Here is an 18,460-nt window from a genome sequence, read left to right as displayed (position 1 = left end):
ACTGCTTCACATTCAGAGTTTGGTGCTTCTAAACTACCTTTTGACTCAGAAGCACTGATGTTTGTATTTTTCCCCACAACATTATTTTCTTTTATTAGGAGAGCTGGTAATGTGACAGTTTTTAGAAAGTACTTTATTATTACTTGTGTTTTGTATTCAAAGTTGCTGTTGTCCATTGTGCAAAGTTTGATGCTAATGTCTTCTTGATATTACCATAATGTGTTAAAGTAAGGTTTTCTGATGACAACAAGGACTCATTTTACTTCTTCAAATGGTTCTTAAATCACTTGCTAATTAAAATGTTAAGAGGATACAGTTATCTAGTCCTGTCATCAGGAATATCCACCAAGTTTGTACATGCACAGGCAATGAGAATACCATCATTTTCAGATGTCAATGTGAAATGTGAAAAATATGCCTCTTAGAATTAATAAAATATGGTAATATGTATTTTTGCTATAACTAGAAGTCAATACCATTTTTTAATTAAACCAAAATAATCCAAAAAAATGAGTGCTTCCCAAGAAAATATATACAGATGTATACAAACAACAAATGTAAAGTTATATACATATGGTAGTTATAGCTGACATTTGTTTGGTACTTACTGTTGACAGACACCACACTAAGCATTTTAAATACATTACTTCACTACATCCTTACACAGTCCTACTTAACATACAACTCTATTTAAGTCTTCATTTAATCCTCACACAATCAAAATCTGAATCCACTACCACTTGAGTATGTAATGAAAATATACTATACATATATCCCTAACTGATCTAAGCATTATCACCTGTTACTCAGCTGAGTAGAGATCCAAATGAGTGGGTAGAAACAGATTCAACTTCCCAGTATCAGTATCTCAGTCTCTTTCTTTCCTAGTAAAGGGCCTTGCACTTTGATGGTACTCAACCAATATCAAACGTACAATGAATGTCAGCAAGATACAATAACAAATTGCTATAATTTGTTGAGTGTGTAGTATATACAAGGTACTGTACTAGGTGCTTTAAATAAACATGCTCTCCCTTGATCCTCAGCAAACAGCTTGCAAGGTAGGCATTTTAAAGAAAGCAAACTGAGCTTCAAAGAAGCTAAGTAACATGTTCAAATTTACACATCAGTAAGTGAGAGAACTATATTTGCATCAGAGTCAAGAACATTTTGACCACCACCTTCCAATAGCCTCAAACAGGCTATACAATCATATGCCCTGGAGGTACATTTAAGATTACCTGGGACTCCTGCATTTTCTAGGTTAGGATATAAGTAAGGATCTGAGTTCTCAGGAATCTCTGAGAATGTTCCAGGGACAAATGAGGATGACTCTTGCTGAGTCAACACCTCACACATATATATATTTTTTTGGTGAGGTCCATATTTATTTTTATTTTATCTTTCGATGAATGTTACAAGTATTGCTGACATTAAAATTGGCCCTCATCCTGGGAAATTTAGGAAGTAGAAAACTACAAAATCTTTAGGATTCCCTCCTTCCTTCCTGCAGATTTAAGGAAAGAACTAGATTTTTTCTTCCTTGTATAGTACTCATCAACATAGGAGCTCTCCCATATTGAGCCCTGAAATAAACCAGCCCTTCCTATGCTATAACCCACACAACAGCCCTTTGACTAGGCACTGCTTTATTCTGATTTTACAGATGAAGAACCAAGATTTAGGGAAATAAGGTAACTTACTTGCCTCATCCCAGAGAGCAAACAAAAACAAAAAAAAAAAAAGCCCTGTCCTTCCCACAATTGTGCAGACTCCACCTGTGGCTCTGAAAGAAAAAGGCTGCAGTGGTGCTAGGTTGTGCATGTGAACATGCAGATCCACATGTCAGGTGTTCTGAGAGTCTGCAGTGGAAGGGCCAGCCCCCCCACCATGCTGGCCCAGGCCCGTTCAGTCCCGCAGGGTTCTCAAGACCCGGGACAGCGCCTGGGCTCTTCAGAAACTGGGCAGGAGCCACATTCCCAGCCTTCTCCTCGCCCAGGCTCTTCAGTCCATCTTCCCAGAAACATCCCGTTATGAGAGTGACCTCCGGTGGTTAACAGTTCTTCCCAAAGGTAAATAAATATACTCTTGGCCCCTCAAAGTCACAGAGCTTTCCAGGCTGGGCACCCTCGTGCCTGACATTTCTGAGCTGTGAGTCGGCCGCATTTTCCAGCTCACATCACGGCGGAGAGCAGATAGACCTGGGAATGGTTATCGGCCAAGAGCTGCAGGCGAACAGCTAATCCAGTCCTGGAAGGGGGCACTGGTAGTTAAGCCCTTTAATGGCCTCAGTCCTATGATAATTAGTCCTGGCCTGGAGCTAGCCAACAGCGAGCCCCTCTAACCTGAAACGGAGTCTCATCCACTGCTCAACGCTAATCCCTTGCACAATGAAAGCCGAACTAATTCACTGGGTAAACACCCTCTCCAGTTACTTACAAGCTGTCTTATTTCAGCCCCAAACCAAATAGAGAGGCGGCCAGTGACTGCAGAGGAAAAAAAAAATATTAAGAACTCATTTTGCCTGAAACCCCCCCTGGGATGCTTGCCTATCACAGTATTTTGTTATGGCAATCCGTGCTAATATAGATGGAAATAATTTCATTTTAGGAAAATTATTCTATACTTTAAACCTGATTTTCCATTTACTTATAAACTTGCTTCACAAACATTCAAGAGGTCTCCTGGATGCCAGGCGCTGTTCTAGGCATTAGGCATACAGAGTGGAAGAAAAGACAGATATGCTTCTACTCTCTGAATTCTATGGCAGAACAAAGGGTGCTGGGTCTGCAAAGAACACAAAGGCTGTGATATGCACATTTATGGGCCAGGCAACAGTTTTCCTGCAGACACAGAGTTGCCTGAATTAACCAGCTAACTACATTTTAGAAACATGAACCATTAGCACAGCCCTATTTTAAGCCCAGTAGAGAGAGATTAAGAAAAACAGAGAAAAGTGTTCCTGAACATGAATGCTACTAATTGCATTTTCTCAGTCCCAAAAAACTTTGCCTTTAAGAGACAGAAGCAGCAACATCCTAAACTTTCAGTAGAGGGTGACATTATTATAGAAAAGAAGATTCTTTGTCCAAGAAGCCAAGATGAAAGCCACATCTCAGTTTCTAAAGCAGAACATAAGAATTTTTTTCCTTTGAAAAGTGAGAAGATTCAAAATATCTGTATTTCTGTTCTTGAGGCAAGCAGAGAGTTCTTAAATGCTGACTATGCTTACTCTGTTTTAATCTGCAAAATTCTTAGAAGCATTGCTCTGGAATCTCAGATTTTTATCTTTCATGAATTTAGCAAAAGGGAAAGAAGTGTTTTGGTAACCACCATTAGCACACAAGAGTCATTATCTTTCAAAAACAAACCATTTGCACAAAAAGAATCAATTCTTTCCAAAGATGTTTTCCACGGTGGCTTTCACAGATTTTTGGGATTAAACTGCAATTGCTAAGCTCCTTTTGGACCTGCTCTGGATCTGATATTGGGTTTCTTCAGAGTATGAAAAAAAAATGCATCATCTCCTGGACATAGATGTGGTCTCCAGAGGATAGTCATGCATCAATCAATGCTTACAAAGCTTCACTGGCATCAGACAGCTATCTATATCTTAGATGTAGATTGTCAAGCGGCAAATGAGATAGACCCCTGCCCTCCAAAGGTTTATAAGCTAACGCTTGAGACAGGCAGGCAGACAAACATGGGTGGGTGTCACTGGCATAGCATTAGCAGTGAATTGATACATAGTCATCACAGAATACAGAGAATCATGGAACAGACATAGGTTTTTAAGTTAGGTTGAACTTGGTTTGGATTTTAGCTACTTCCTAACTTTGTGAGATGATGCAAATTATTTAACCTAAACCTCAGTTCTCTCATGTGTGAGATGGAAGAGCACTGTCCAAAGACATAGGATACTTATAAGGATTAATTGATAAACTCTAACTAGTGTGTCTAGCATGCCTGGGACTTTCTGGAAGCCCAGTAAATGTTTGCTCTGTCTCTTTCAAATAAGTGTCAATATTATTTGTACAAACTGATTATTTTATCTGAACTATATGTGATTACCTTCAACTGTTCAGAAATCCAAGTTTATTCTGAGCTACAGTGTGGGCCACTGACTTATTTCTTCTAGGGCTCCCAAGAACTTGGTATTACATTCAGTCTTTGCTTGATTTTTCAGAAAGTTGTGCTTCAGAATGTGGGCCTAGCATGAATCCAGTAGAGATGGAAGGTGCCTTGCTCCAAGCCAGAGAGACGCTAAATGAAGAGGTGGCAGGTCTCCTTTGTGAAGAGAGGGTGGATCCTGGAGTCAGGAATCAGGAGGTCTGTAATAGCCTCCACCAATCAGTCCTCTGACCCCAGGTGGGCATCTGATAGGTAGAGGTGACTCTGAGTCCATGGAACAGGGGTGGAAGAGAATAGGAATCCCACCGATAGAGTCAGAGACTGCAATGGCGCTCAATGACAGTAGGGACTCAGGTGCTAGAGGGCCAGGTAGGAAGTACAGGTACCACCAAAGGGGTGTCAGGTCCATTAACAGTAGGGAATGGGAAGAGAAGACAGGCCGATGGCCTGGATCTGCTTCCAGCCAGCTCTCAACATGCTACCAGTGATTCCCTTTGAGAGCCCATGGCTCTCGCCATTGCACTTGTGGCTGGGCCACACCCACCTGATGCTAGGACGTCCACTGCCACCTACATTCATTCGGTGCCTCGTGACTTTGGTTTCCAGTTTACCTAATCTGCCTTTGTTCTGAGACTTCTTTCACTTTCCATTTTTAGTTTCTGACTTGGGTTGTCTGCTTTGAAGTTGTACTCTGCTTAAACTCTTCCCTCAGTACAGGAGGCTGGGGTCTTGAGCCTTGGGGGCCTGGGCTGGGCAGGGATTACATGGTTTTTGCTGTGGGCATGGAGCCAATGGTAATCTGAGAGACTGTGTCTGGGGTGAAATTGAAATGAAAACAAGGCACATAATCCACCATGGAAAGGGGCTAAGCTAGAGGGGAGGGAACAAGCAGAGGGTATTTTCATGGTAGCCCTCAACCCTGAGAGAGCAAGGGCTGTGATAGACACAGAGCTTGGACACACCCATAAACCCATAATCTCTGACTAGTAAACTGTACCAGGATGGATTTTAACAAGACAGAATCACCACCATTCCACTTTAGGCCCCTCAACTAAGCTGTGGCAACATGCATTCTTGGGACTGGTTCTGGGGTTGCAATGTTTTTCCAGTAGCTGTAGCTAGACTCTATCAGTCAGATAGAGCTGATGCTATGGATGGACTCAGCCCTCTATCAAGATTTATACCCTCTTAATTTCCAAGAGCAGGCATTCTGAGAGCTCATATTCTTGGGCAGCAACCACTGAGACTCTCCGTATTCACTGGGATTACGTGGTTCCATTTTCAAGGCCCACTATTTGCAACTTTGCACATTTGAACACACGAACACCTTGAGCATTTGTCAAAGAAGTGCCATGTCAGGATGCAAGGAGCTGTCTTTCTGTTAATGTGCTTCTACTTTCATGTCACAATGCTCAAATTGTGTGGGGACCACTTTCATGAGAAAGCAATTGAGTATATAGTCAATAATATTGTAATAACATCATATGGTAACAGACTGTGGTTACATTTATTGTGGGGAGCAGTGAATAATGTATGGAATTGTTGAATCAATATGTTGTATACTTGAAACTAATATAATATGGTATATTAACTATACTTCAATAAAAAATAAATAATTATAGATAAGGAGAAAAAAAAAACCAAAAACAGACTCATAAAGAAAGCAAGCTGCTGGTTGCCAGAGGGAGGAGTGTGAAAGGATGGATGAAACAGGTGAAGGGGATTAAAAGGTACAATACTTCAGATTTGAAATAAAGAAGTCATAGGGATGTAACATACAGCACAAGTAATATAATCAGTAATATTGTAATAATTCTATGTCACCATATTCTATGGCGACAGGTGGTAACTAGATGTATAGTGGTGACCATTTTCTAACGTGTATAAAAATCAAGTCACTATGTTGTATACCTGAAACTAACACAATATTGTGTGTTAATTATTCTTCAACAAAAATAAATCAATAAAAGCTGAAAAAAGAAAGCAATTGAAGGAGGTGCTAGAGGCTTTCCCAAATCAGTGATCCACTGCACCCTCAACTGTGAATTAGAATATATCGTTGTCAAGTCACAGAGGAAGAATAATCATGGGGTCTATACTGGTGAATCTTTATTGAACGTTTTCATGGTAGAAAGAGAACATTGGGGTCACACCAGTTAGATCTTCGCAGTAACCAGTGAAACCTGGAAAACATAGTCACCAATAAAAACAGGATGGTTGTCCTCACCTTCAGAATCTGTATGCCTCATGATTTGAAAGCACAGATGATCAAGCAAGTTGACAGTTCTATATCTTGACCACACTGGTCTGATAGTACCCTAGATTCCACTGGAGTATAAGGGAGATATGCCAGAGTTAAGAGGAGGGTCTGGGGGTTCCTGAACATACTCCCTCTGTACCTCTCCACAGCTTGGTCCCTAACTTCTGCTGATTCCCAACTTTAAACACGTGACTTATAACCTCCCGGAGTCTCAACTTCCTCCTCTGTGAAGAGATGGAGCTTAATGTGACTGACTGGTGTTTTAGAGTTTTGCTGTAAGATAATGGATGGAAAGGAGTCTTGTAAAGTACCACACACATGCAAGGTATTATATTTAAGTAAGTGCTTAATAACTAATTTTACATGAAGATAACAATGTTATTTGATACTTAAGTTTTCTCAGCATTTTCCAGATTTCTGTGTTAGACAAGTTAATCCTCAATTCTATGTTATCTACTTTGTCAGCCAATAGAGAATCTTGGTCTCCTCAGGAAATTTAGTGAACAATGAAACAGATATAAAGGCACAATTTGGATATTTCAAGTTCAAAGACTTGTCTAAAGTATTAACTTCTTATAGAGAGCTTAAGTCAGGTGTAATCATACAAAATCTCAGATGTGGTGGAGACTTTTTTTTTCATTCATCCCTATAATATAGGGATGATGGGCTTGGGGAAAAATGACTTCTATTATTATTGACAGAAATGCAAAATTATGTTATTGTATGTAATGCTATTTCTCTGAGCATTTTTCATGCGCATGCTTATATCTTACCATTTATCAGTTTTTGAGTCCATTAAGTAGTTTTCACGTAATAGTCTTTCAGGAAGTAATATAAAAGCATTTGACAAGAGTATAGTATTAGGGGAGCCCAAAGGCTGGTAGCAGGTCTTCCATATAGGAGCAACATCAGGGAGGTCCAAGCGGTGCCATTGGGAAGGTGTGATATTCATGTTCTGATGCCAGACAACTCCCACCCAAAAGACTGAGCATGACTGGACTGGAGTATGAGGTAGATATTGGGAAGAAAGCTCAGACAAAGACCAGGCACCATGGAATAGATTAGTGCCTTCGAGTACCAGGTGATAATTCAGACACACAAAACAAGATTAGAGCTACAGTCCTGGAACCTGGATTTCAGGACAGGATGTAAACAGTATCAAGTCCCATGAGGCTATGAAATCTAGGAAACTGCTGAAGCCTGATAGGTAAAGAGAAAAAACCAGGCTTCAGCCTTAGCAGGGAACAGGTGAAAGACAGCTGGGAGGATAATTTGCCTAAAGGTAGATTCTCAAGCATCACTTGGTTCCAGAGAAATGGTCACACAGCATAAGCCTGGGCTAGTGTAGCAGGGCAGGCCCTACAGTGGCCGGATGGTCAGTGCCAGGATAACTAAGTGAGATAAGGCTGGACAAGTTAAATTAGACTTGTCACAGAGAGGGCAAGGTAGGGTCCCCATGGTTTGAGTTGGTATCAAGAAGGACAGGTTTTGTTTCTGTCATGGAGCTCTAGCCTTACCCATGGTGGACCTTCCTCCAGGGACCTCAGTCCTGGGGTAGCCAAAGATGCTCTAGATCTCCTGGAAGAGATGATTCTCATTCAGACAGGAGTCTTTGGTTTCCAGATTGCATGGTCCTAGGCTTGTTGCGCAGGGCTAGGATCTCTGTCTTGTGGCCAATGGCTCATTGTTACCTAATATCCATGCTTACCTTCTAACTTACCAGAAAACTCTGATTTTGTTGGGGCTGATGGTATGCCTGGCTAAAAACCAAACCAAACCCATTTCCAAGTCCCTTAATGAATAGGCATAGCCGTATGATGTTCTGTTGAGTGAAGTATAAGCTAAAGTTAATGGGGGAAGACTCCCTGCGCACTGGAAGCTGCTGAGTAGTGTGCTCTTGGGCAAGAGCCTCAAAAGGAGGTTGATCTTCTGGGCATATGCCTTTCTATATGCCCTTATTTACCTATTAACCTTTTCCTTCAGTCTCCTCCTTTTCCCTTTACTCCTTCTTCTTCCTTCGTCTTGCTTCCTGCCTATAATTCTGATGTGACTGCCAGACCTACAGTGATAATTTTGCAACCATGAGGCATGAGGCAACCCCAAGGAAGGAAATCATGCTCTAAGGATTTCAGAGAACTAGCACCAACAGTCCTAGATGCCAACCTCCAGGTTTCACATGAGAGACTCGCTCTTTATCCAAGTCACTATAGTTGGGCATCAGTATTTTGTTGCTGGCTCTAATCCTGATTAGTGCACATCTCTTCCAGCTGGATCACTTATGGTAGGGGTAGGATGGAGGAAGAGTCTCTTTAGGAGATCTGTTGCCTTTAGTCACCACAGATGAGTAATAAGATTTTTTTTAATTTAAAGATTTTTTAATGTTTATTTATTTATTTTTAACTTGTTTTATTTTTTATTTTTTTAAAATTTACATCCAAATTAGTTAGCATATAGTGCAACAATGATTTCAGGAGTAGATTCCTTAGTGCCCCTTACCCATTTAGCCCATCCCTTCTTCCACAACCCCTCCCATAACCCTCAGTTAGAGATGACTTCCTTAACTCAGTTGTCCTCTTCAGCTAGGGGACTGGGAGGAGGTGGGAATTTGGGAGAAAACAGTGTCTGGAGGACCGCACAACCAGCATAGAATAAGCAGAAGCAGACACTGCTCAGGCAGGTCCATCCAGAATTCAACACTGCCCTGCTGCCCTCCTCTTGGCCTGCCCCGAGAAGTCTGCTGATCCAGGGACCCCTGGATCTGCTGACCCCAGCTCTCAGCAAGCCTGATGAACTTTCCCACTCTGAAGAGATTCTGACAAAGTGTTTTCTCCAAGACTCCAAAGTCCGTGTCACATAATCAGTCTCTTATTTATGTATTGAGAGAAAAAAATAGTGACTGATTTCTTTAAAATAAGAACTGGTTTGGAGAGTGTGAGCTTTTGGGAGCCTGATTTTTTTAAGTTTATTTATTTACTTTTGAGAGAGAGAGAGAGAGAGCACATGCAAATTGGAGAGGGGCAGAGAGAAAAGGAGAGAGAGAACCCAATGCAGTCTTCACACTATCAGTGCAGAGCCCAATATGGGGCTCAAACTCAAGAACCATGAGATCATGACCTGAGGTGAAGTCAGTTGTTTAGCCAACTGAGCCACCCAGGCACCCTGAAAGCCTCATTTTTGTTGTTGTTTGTTTTGTTTTTCAGAGAGAGAGAGAGAGAGAGAGAGAGAGAGAGAGAGAGAGAGAGAGAATGAACACATGGGAGGGTCAGAAGGAAAGGGAAAGAGAGATAATCTTAAGCAGCCTCCACAGTTAGCAGGTTCCATCTCTGGACTGTGAGATCATGACCTGAGCCGAAATCAAGAATCAGTTCCTTAACTTGCTGAGCCACCCAGGCATCCCAAGAGCCTGGTATTCTAGATTGTGTCCCAAAATCTGGGTCTTCTCAACTTTTGGAAATTTAGTTCTCTTGCCCTCAATCTAGTCCTGCCAGTTCTCCAGCAGGAAAAGCCCTGCTTTTGTGGGACTGAGGGATGACGGGGGAAACAGAGTAGAGATGCTAAAAGTTAAAAGCCTTTCTCAAATTTTCTACAAGATCTAGGTCACGTTACTGCAGATACTTGAAGAACACATTCCTTTTCCCCTTACTCCTGAATTAACATAATTAATTGTGTATAACACATATTTGCTATAAACACTATTTTTCTATTAGTGCAGGCAGGCTACTATGCATCACCCTTAAGCAGCACAGCAAACTCCTTCCAGTGCTCCCACTTTCTTCCTCCTCTTCCCCACCTCGATTTCCCAAGCTCTGCGTCTGCTGAAGGCCCATTAAAGAAATCATTTCCCACCCTGCCCCCACCATCACTGCACACCTGGTAATAAATAATATGATCATTGCCTAACAGGCACTCAGAAGAGCCCTGTGATAAATAAAGAGACTTCTCATCTCTCCACTGGCTCTGCAGTGAGGGCTGGCAGAGGAGAGCTCCTATTAAAGAACTCGCATAGCCACAGGCAAATTCTCTCACGCATCTCCTTGTGGAGACCTTTTCTTAAAAGCTAAGATTGCTCTGATGGTTCAAGGTGCTATTGAGCTCTAACTCCAGTCGCAGCATCTGAGGCGATGCTTGTGTCTGATAAGGTTGCTGGAGAATAATGTGAAGGAGAGCAGCCTGGTAATGGGTTGCAGTAAGGATGGGATGAGGCATCTTTGCCCAGAGCCTGGAGACAGAAGCGCTGCTCCTGCAGGAAGGCCTCCCCCTGCCCCACCCCCAAATTCTTTTCCATTTTTATTGCATTAAAAAACCACTCTCTAAACATGCACTTCAGAAATCATTTTTTTTTCCTAGCTCCAAGCTAGTAATACTCCTCACAACTGATTTTGTATCATGAGAGGTTTTGAGAATAATTCTGCTTTTCTCATTCACTTTTTTTTTCTGTTCTGAATTGAGAAAACCAAAGAGGGAATAACTGCATTTTGTGCCTTCCTTTTTTCCAGCTGCGTGGTTGTTCCTTAGAATATTCTACCTTATCTTATTCTTTGGCTTTCAAAATCTCTTACAAAAATAAGAAAACCCACAGCCATTCTTTCACGGTATTTTCTTTTTTTTTTCTTTTCATTTTCCTGTTGGTGATCTGTTGTCTTTGGGATCTCTCTCTCTTTCTCTATTAGGATTTAATGAAAGTGAAATTCCAGAGTTAACTACATTTAGAAGCTCAGTCCATTTCATCAATCTCAATTTAAAAGACAAGATATGTGAATTCAGTCCAAAAACAAGTGTTCTTAAAGCAACCTGAAGACACCAGGGAATAGGGATATGGGAGAGATTTTATTAGTTTGCTTTGCTCAGTGTGGCCAGCAGTCTATATTTCCTGCCTGGTTAAAGCAGAACCAGAACAGGTACAAAGGAATGGCTTAGGGGCTGTAACAACACACTTGTAATTCCCCCATTCTTTTCTCTTTCACTTTTGGACTCCAGGAGATAGAACACAGGTAAGGCTTAAGAGCTCTGACTGTGAATCAGAGACCTAATTCCTTGCAAGTGTGTGTGTATGCATGCTTCTGTGTGTGGGTTTGAGGGGATGCTGAAGTGGGGAGCAGCGTCAGTAGACCCAGGCTGTTTTTCACTCACACCCTTTTTCTTATCCATTGTTTGAAGCCATTTCTATGAGTGAATCAGTTAACAACAATACTTGCTCAGACCCAGAAGACATATAAGGATTGCTTGCTGACCTCAAAGAACATAAGCTTGGGTAAAAATTAGCACAGGTAGATCAATAACGGATTAATAACACAAGAGTATAAGAGTCAAGTTCTGGGCCATGTGGTATAGATACCAAATGCTGGTGGAACCCATAGTAGTGAGGGCTCAGGGCCATCACTGAGACCAAAGTGGAATTTATGTGGGCCTTGAAGGATTAAAAGACCTCTTCTTGACCCTGGGCTTTCAGAGAGAAGCTATTTAACAGAAGTCCTCCATTATGGACAGTCTCCATGATTATGTAATGCCTGGAGCTTGCTGCATGGGAAGGTGAACATACATGTTTCTATGACTCCAGCTTCCAGGTCTCATTTTGAATCTCCATGAATACTTGCTCAGAATATAGGGCATTGGATCTGACACTCCTTCAGTACTGATGGTTTCTGACCCACTCCCCATTAGCAGGAGTATCATCAGACCTGTTGTATACACCTAAGGCTCCAACATGGGTGATGAGGAAGCACAGGAAATTAGATGAGACCTAGAAGCCAATGTCAGTTCTCCTTGTCTGTAAATCACCAGCGTCAACCTATGATTAACCCTTTCCTGTTCCCAAACTTCTACTTTCTCATCTATTCTGAAAATTTGATGAGACAGATCATAGGGTCCTTTTGTGCTGCAGCCCTCAGGATGCTGATGGCCAGGTCCAGAAGGTCAGCCATGCTTATTTGCCTTGCAACAGTGTATGGTGTGGACAGTTGGCAACTGCAAACATTCCCTCCTGAGTTGTACAAAGATCTGGCAGGATTTTTAAACCACATTTCTGGTACAACCAGTAGGTAATAGCCAAGCAGGCATCTAGGATTATAGATTTCTAGTCACAGAAAAGAACAAAGGGGATCCTAAGGGAGAGCTTTTGGCATTATCACAGTAAGTGCTGTCCTGTCATAGATAGCCTCACTTAAGGGGAAAATATGGGGATAGAGTCTGAGAATAGAATCCCTATGATTTAAACTCAGGATGGGGCACCTGGGTAGCCAGTCTGGTGGGCATCTGACTTCGGCCCAGGTCATGATCTCACAGCTCATGAGTTTGATCCCCGCATTGGGCTCTGTGCTGACAGCTGGGAGCCTGGAGCCTGCTTCAGATCCTGTGTCTCCATCTCTCTCTGCCCCTTCCCACTTGGGCTCTCTGTCTCTTCCTGTCTCTGTCTCTCTCAAAACTAAACATTAAAAAAATTTAAACTCAGGAGTCTGGGGCAGGACATAAGAAATCCTAGGTGAATTAGGAAAAGAACAATCTACAGCTTTAACTCATTTCAGAAAAATCAGCCCCTCGTGTGGTAGACCTGGGGCATGGATCCGCTACATAATTTGTGGGGCCCTGTGTAAAATGAAGATGTGGAGTCCTTTGTACAAAAATCATTAAGAACATCAATTGGTAACAGCAGAACATTAAACCAAGCATGAGGCACTCATGGGGGGCCCCGTGCTACTGTAGAGGTTGCACCCCCATGGGGTTGGCTCTGCTGGGGACTTCTCATGGAGAAGGTGAAAGTCCTGGCTATTCCTGGCTAGCAGAAAGAAGAAGGTCCAGACAGGCCACTTTGCTTACTTTGTGCAATGAGCTCAGCACAATATCCAATTGACTGAGTTTCACACACAGGGTGAGTATAAGACTGAAATTTTCTAGGTGATTCTAATCTCAAGCATTCTCTAGTATTACTGCCCACTGTCTATGTTTCACTATCTTTTTGTTGTTATTTTCTTACTTAGAAATCACAGACATTAAACATACAAAATATGTTCACTAATTTTTGTTCCCTTTATTTCAATACAAAAACTATTTATTAGATTGCTATTCTGTGTTATACTAGAAGATGCAAGGGGGTGCTGAGGATATTCCCCTGATCTTCAAGGAATGATGATGCTCATCCATTCATCAAAGTGGGCCCAGAAGTACCTCTCCTTTGGGATACTTTGTCACTCATCAAGAGATGCAACTTTATGTATTTGGACAACATGGACTGCCTTAACAATAGTTTATAAACTGGACCTGTGACCTTTTAAGCTTACTTTTCCCAGAATTTGATAATTTAAACAGTGACCCAAATATTCTTAAAGTGTTTTAATTGAACTTTTTGCTGAGACAGAATTTTGAGTCAAGACTGCAGGCAGGGGTGGAGAGCCAAGTACTTATATTGGCCACTTGTTCACATATGCCTTTCATTGTGGCTTTGGATCTTTGCATTTATGGTTACCTATATAATTCACAAGACTAATTCTATGGTGCTAGTATTCACAAGATGAGGAATTAATGAGGGACTTAAAATTTATTCCTCTGAAATATTAAGGGATGAATGTGAGTCAAACTTTGGACTAATTCAGACTGGTAATCTCATAATTAGTCTTACACAGAAATCTTTCCTTGAATTTCTCCTTTTCTATCTATTTTTATGTCCTGATTTCCCATCTTACCATCTGGATTATATTTTCCCACTATTTTTTTTCTCTTATGTTTCATTTTTTAAAAAATTTTAAATTCATGTTAGTTAACATATAGTGTAGTATTGGTTTCAGGAGTAGAACCCAGCAATTCATCACTTACATATAATACCCAATGCTTTTATCCCAACCTTCAGTTTGTTCTCTGTTTTTAAAAATTTTTTAATGTTTATTTATTTTTTAGAGAGAGAGAGAGAGAGAGACAGAGTGTGAGCAGGGGAGGGGCAAAGAGAGAGGGAGACACAGAATCGAAGCAGGTTCCAGGCTCTGAGCTGTCAGCACAGAGCCCAACGTAGGGCTCGAACCCACGAACTGTGAGATCATGACCTGAGCCAAAGACGGACACTTAACTGACTAAGCCACCCCGGCCACCCCTGTTCTCTGTATTTAAGAGTCTCTTAAGGTTTGCCTCCCTCTCTCTTTTTATCTTGTTTTTCCTTCCCTTCCCTTATGTTCACCTGTTGTGTTTCTTAATTGCCCTATGAGTGAAATCATATGTTATTTGTCTTTCTTTGACTGACTCATTTCATTTAGCATAATACCTTCTAGCTCTATCCACATTGTTGTAAATGGCAAGATTTCATTCTTTTTGATTGCTGAGTCATATTTCACTATATGAAATATATATATATATACGTATATAAATAAAATAAAAATAAAAGTCATATATGTGTGTATATACAGGTATACATATATATGTATATATGTAAGTATATGAAATACCCTATCAGTTGATGGACATATGGGCTTTTTCCATAATTTGGCTATTGTTGATAGTGCTGCTATCAACAATGGGGTGCATGTACCCCTTTGAATCAGCAGTTGTGTATCCTTTGGATAAATACCTAGTAGTGCAAATGCTGGGTCACAGGGTAGTTCTATGTTTAATTTCTTGAGGAACCTCCATACTATTTTCCAGAGTGGCTGCACCAGTTTGCATTCCCACCAACAGTGCAAAAGTGCTCCCCTTTCTCCATATCCTCATCAATATTTCTTGTTTCCTGAGTTGTTAATTGTAGCCATTCTGACAGGTGTGAGGTGGTATCTCAATGTGGTTTCCTTTTTTTTTTTTTTTTTAGAGAAAGAGAATGTGTGTGTGCATCAGGGAGGGCCAGGAAGAGAGGGAATGAGAGAATTCTAAGCATGTTATGTACTATCAGCACAGAGCCAAACATGGGGCTTGATCTCACAAACCATGAGATCATGACCCGAGCCAAAATCAAGAATCAGAGGTTCAACCAACTGAGCCACCCAGGCACCCCTCTCATTGTGATTTTGATTAGTATTTCCCTGATGATGAGTGATGTTGAGCATCTTTTCATGTGTTTGTTAGCCATTTGGATGTCTTCTTTGGAAAAAGTGTTTTTGTTCATGTCTTCTGCTCATTTCTTCACTGGATTATTTGTTTTTTAGGTGTTGACTTTGATAAGTTCTTTATAGATTTTGGATACTAACCCTTTATCTGTTACGTCATTTGCAAATATCATTCCCATTCTTTCAGTTGCTTTTAGTTTGTCTTTTAGTTATGGTTTAACCTCACTGGTGCAGAAGCTTTTCATCTTGATGAGGTCCTAATAGTTCATTTTTGCTTTTGTTTCCCTTGCCTCTGGAGACATGTCTAATAAGAAGTTCTGTGACAGAGGTTAAAGAGGTTGCTGCCTGTTTTCTCCTGTAGGATTTTTATGGTTTCCTGTCTCACCTTTAGGTCTTTCATCCATTTTCAATTTATCTTTGTGTATGGTGTAAGAAAGTGGTCCAGGTTCATTCTGCATGTTGCTGTCCAGTTTTCCCAGCACCATTTGCTGAAGAGACTGTTCTTTTCCATTGGATATTCTTTCCTGCTTTGTTGAAGATGAGTTGTCCATACATTTATGGGTCCATTTCTGGGTTCTCTATTCTCTTCCAATAATCTATGTGTCTGTTTTTGTGCCAGTATCATGCTGTCTTCATGCTTACAGCTTTGTAATACAGCTTGAAGTCCAGAATTGTCTATTTTTTAACATTCCTAAGGAGTCTAAACTCTTTCAATATAATCCCTGAATTTACATCCTTTCCCATATTGGTAACAGGGACTCAGTTTTCATATGCACCAAAGGAAATATACAAGTCAGTATGTTTAAATTAATATACTTCATTGACATAGTTTGCATTGAGGTGGAAGGATTTGTAAAGAACATTTTACTTGTAAATACATTAAACTTTTGGGATCTTGAGTAGTTAATGCTAATCTTAAAAAATAAGATTTATGAATTACTATTTATCAAAGCACTTAAAGATCCATAGATCCTTAAGGCTAGGAAACCCAAAGAATTCCATAATGATCATCTCAGAAAGCCCCAACTCCATGGATTAAATAGACTCTGAGACCTCTCTTTTATGGCTCAAGGGTCTTCATATCAAAAGTTCAGCGTAAAAGCCATTGAAGAAAGAATAAGCAGCTGTTCTCCCCATGGAGACATTTTCTATGTGTTCCTGAGAAACTTTTGAATACCAATATCATCCTCTCTCCACGGAGCCCCTAAGGGAAGACGAATTCTCAGAGTTCTACATCTTCCATTCGAAGAACCATATCTCTTTTCAAAAGTGTGCATGTGCTAAAAGTTCTCATTGATTCTAGAGTTTAATGTTAGGTCCAAAATATCATTGTTAAAACAATGTTGAAGGTTAAGGAGATGGCCATCTCTGTTTTTTTTCTAGGAATTTTATGGTTTCAAGTCTTAATATTCAAGTTTTTAATCCATTATGAGTTGATTTTTGTATTCGTATAAGATAATGGTCCAATTTCATTCTTTGGCATGTAACTGTCAAGTTTTCCCAACACCATTTATTGAAGACTCTCCTTTCTTTATTGCATATTCTTGCCTCCTTTGCATAAATATATATATATGACAAAGGTTTATTTCTGGGCTCTCTATTCTGTTCTACTAATCTGTGTGTCTGTTTTATGCCAATACCATATTGTTTTGATTACTATATCTTTGGAGTATAGTTTGAAATCAGGAAGTGTGATACTTCTGGCTTTGTTATTTCTCAAAATGTTAAGGCTGGCTATTCAGTCTTTTGTACTTCCATACAAATTATAGAATTATTTGTTCTAGTTCTGTGGAAAATGTCACTGGAATTTTGATAAGGATTGCACTGAACCTGTATATTGTTTTGGGTAGTGTGAACATTTTAACAATGTTAAGTATTCTAATCTACAATCACAGAATATCTATTTATTTTTGTCTTAATTTTTTTATCTATGTCTTATAGTTTTCAGTATATAGGTCTTTCATTTTTTTGGTTAAATTTATTCCTGGGTATTTTATTCTTTTTGACAAAATTTTAAATGGGATTATTTCCTTGATTTCTCTTTCTGATAGTTCATTATTAATATATAGAAACACAACAGATTTTTGTACAGCAATTTTAAATCCTGAAACTTTACTGAATTCATTTATTAGTTTTCTAACAGTTTTTTTTTTCATGGAGTCTTCAGGATTTTCTATATATAGTATTATGTTATCTGCAAATAATGACAGTTTTACTTCCCCCTTTCCAATTTGTATTTTCATACCTAACTGCTGTGGCTAGGAATCCAATACTGTGTACAATAAAAATGAGGAGATAAGGAATCTTTGCCATGTTCCTGATTTTAGAGGAAAAGCTTTCAACTTTTCACTATTGCATATGATCTATGCTGTGAGTTTGCCATATATGGCCTTTATTATGTTGAGTTATTTTCTATCTATCCTCACTTTGTTGAGAGTTTTTATCATAAATGGATGTTGAATTTTGTCAAATTCTTTTTCTGCACCTATTGTGTTGATCACATGATTTTTATCTTTCGTTCTGTTAATGTAGTATGTCACACTGATTGATTCACAGATATTAAGCCATCCTGCATCCTGGAATAAATCCAACTTATTCATGGTATATGATCCTTTTAATGTATTGTCGAATTTGGTATGCTAATAGTTTGTTGAGATTTTGTGCATCTGTGTTCATCAGAGATATTGACCTGTAGTTTTCTTTTTTCTTAACTTTTTAATATTTATTATTTATTTTTGAGAGAGAGAGAGAGAGAGAGAGAGAGAGAGAGAGAGGGAAAGCAGGGGAGGGGCAAAGAGAGAGAGAGAGACAGAGAGAGAGGGAGGGAGAGACAGGATCTGAAGCAGGCTCCAGGCTCTGAGCTGTTAGCACAGAGCCCAATACAGGGCTCGAACTCATGAACCATGAAATCATGACCTGAGCCAATGTTGGACACTCAACCCACCAAGCTACCCAGATGCCCATGTAATTTTCTTTTTAAAAAGCTTCTGAACAGTGAATGAAACTATCAACAAAATGAAAATGCAACCTACTGAATGGTAGAAGGCATTTT

Source organism: Panthera uncia, chromosome C2 (genome assembly GCF_023721935.1).
Source record: "Panthera uncia isolate 11264 chromosome C2, Puncia_PCG_1.0, whole genome shotgun sequence".
NCBI classification, from domain to species: Eukaryota; Metazoa; Chordata; class Mammalia; order Carnivora; family Felidae; genus Panthera; species Panthera uncia.
This window is presented reverse-complemented; position numbering follows the sequence as displayed.